Source organism: Oryzias melastigma, linkage group LG7 (genome assembly GCF_002922805.2).
Source record: "Oryzias melastigma strain HK-1 linkage group LG7, ASM292280v2, whole genome shotgun sequence".
Taxonomy (NCBI): Eukaryota; Metazoa; Chordata; class Actinopteri; order Beloniformes; family Adrianichthyidae; genus Oryzias; species Oryzias melastigma.
The window spans coordinates 34,722-37,277 of NC_050518.1; positions in this window are offsets into that span (position 1 = coordinate 34,722).

Sequence of the window (2,556 nt, forward strand, 5' to 3'; positions counted from 1 at the left end):
GAATGTACCGATGCAGCAGTTTGAAACAACAAGAGGAGCATGTTGTCGACATTTTTAGATGAGGATTTACTCTGTAGAAATAGATTTCGCTCTGAGGTTATGTGCTTTGGACTTTTTTTTTTGTTTAACGTTCGTTTTTCTTTTTTTCCACTGTTTTGATTGTAGCTTATAAATTATTAGTTGCGTATTGCGCATAAAATCACCAACCGGATATAGCGGGAGGTGTCACTGTTCCCACAGCACAGGGTATAAAAGGAAGTTGATGTGTGGTTGCTAGGTGCTAGCTTCCTGTTGTGGGACGGGGCGGCTGACGAAGTTCCATCAGCTGATGCAAGTCTGATTTTGTGTCGGAGTACTGTGCCCTGCTGTCCTGTTATTAAGTTTTTGTTTTTGGGTTTTGTTTGTCCGCTCCACACGAGACTCTCAGCGTGGTTGATTAATCAGGTGTGTGAGCGGACTAATTTTCTTTTTTTGTTATTTTGTTTGTTTAAGTCACTTCCCTTAGTTCATACTCCTGAGATCTGTCTTTTCGAGTTTTTTCCGTGTCCGACTTAAAGTGTGTTGTGCTTTATTATCGTGCATGTCTGAATTTTATTGTTGTTTCTTTATGTATTTTTCCTGCACGTTTTTTGAAGTGGTGTTATTCGGCATGGTGACAGACAGTCAGACACATGTCAAGGAGAGGAGAGCTTGGGAACGATTTATGTTTATTGTATTAATAAAACTTTGTAACCTGCTCTTTTGTCTGGAAATTACCTCTTCTCAGTGCAACACAAAGTTTAATCTTCGCCGCACTTTTCCAGCTTCAGCCTGAATTAGACGCAGCCGTCTGTGGAGCACAAGACAAACTTGAAAGGACCTGGTCGTATTTTCAAACAGAAAAAAGATCCAGCTGTTCACTTGATGGGATGGTTATTTATTTTAAATACCGCTGAACGCGCTTCTCACGTGCATCTGATCAGACTGTAACGTGGCCGCGCATGTGAAGTAACGCTGCGGCGTGAGGGGATCAGCAGCGTCACCCAAATGCTCCTTTTATCTCGACAAAAAGGAATAAATGTAAGTAAATCCAAAAGGACCGCTGACAGAATCAAATGTTGGGATGGTTCTCCCTCAAAGGCTTCAACATTGACTTGTACAATCAGTCCAGTCTCAATAAAATGCGTACATATTCCACGATTTGGGAAATACCGTGTATAATATACGCCAAAACCGGTTTTTGCGTGCATATAATACGCGCGGTCCTAAACGTGTTAAAATGTGTTTTCCACATTTGACACGTCCCCTGGTGGAGGCGTGAGCATCACAGACAGCCCCGCAAACGAACAAATTGCTTTTCTAATCCTAACCATAACCGTAATCCTAATCTTAACCAGGAACTACGTCATTTAGAAAAGAGCCGGAGGATTTCTCCTGATCAAAACGAAACCTGAAAAGTCGTGTATATTGTACGCCGGCCCAACCCATTCACTACCGTTGCGTATCATATGCACGCAAAAAGCGTGTTTGCCATATATTATACACGGTATTTGAGAGTGCAAAGTCGTGGAATATGTGGGCATTTTACTGAGCCGCCGTGATTAAAGTAGTGATTACATCCGCGGTCTCGTGGTCGAGGCGTGGAAAGAGGCGGACCGTTGCAATAAACTCACTCCTGATTGGCGACAGTACTTCCTGTAGATTCCATGACTCAGCTATGACTCAGACCAATCGCTGAAGATGGGTTGCAAATGGCGGTATCCGTTTCAGGAATTGACGGTGAAAGCGGTGGCCTACTTTCGCGAGGAGAAACATAAATTGGTCTTATGTTTGGACTATTGGTAACAAATACTGCTTAAATAACAAAGTAAAAGAGGTGTCTTATAAAATACTGCATTGCATATACCCTGTTAAAAAAACTTTGAGTAGGTTTGCTGTTGATATGGACCAAATCTGTTCATTCTGTGGGACTCAAGAGGAGTGGAGTGTGGAGCCAGACTATGAGCAGAGGAGGTGATGAGGTGATGGGGAACAGCTGAGCTGATGAGTCCAGGTGGTGGCAGGTGGTGAGCTCAGAACTCTGGTGAGCGCTCCCTCTGGTGACTGGAGAGGGTGTTAGCAGGTTGCTCCATGACAGAGCCCCCCCCCTGCGAGCGGCTCCGGAAGCGAGGAACCCTCCGACGCCGAGGTCGTCCACGGGCTCGGGGATCAGGCCTGTCTGGGTGGCAATGGTGAAACTCACTGATCAGGGAGGGGTCAAGAATGTCATCCGCAGAGACCCAGGAGCGTTCCTCTGGGCCGTACCCCTCCCAATCGACCAGATATTGAAGCCGACCCCCCCGGCGTCGGGAGTCCAGGAGCTCCTTGACGAGGTAGGCCGCCTCACCCTCCACCATCACCGGGGGTACCCCAACCTCCGATGGTCCAGGATGAGACTCGGCTTCCTGGCGACCACCAGGGGGTTTCAGCAGGGAGATGTGGAAGGTGGATGAGACGCGGTATTCTGGAGGTAACTGTAGGCGATAGGACACAGGGGTGATCTGGCGGAGAACCTTGAAAGGCCCCACATACCTCGGA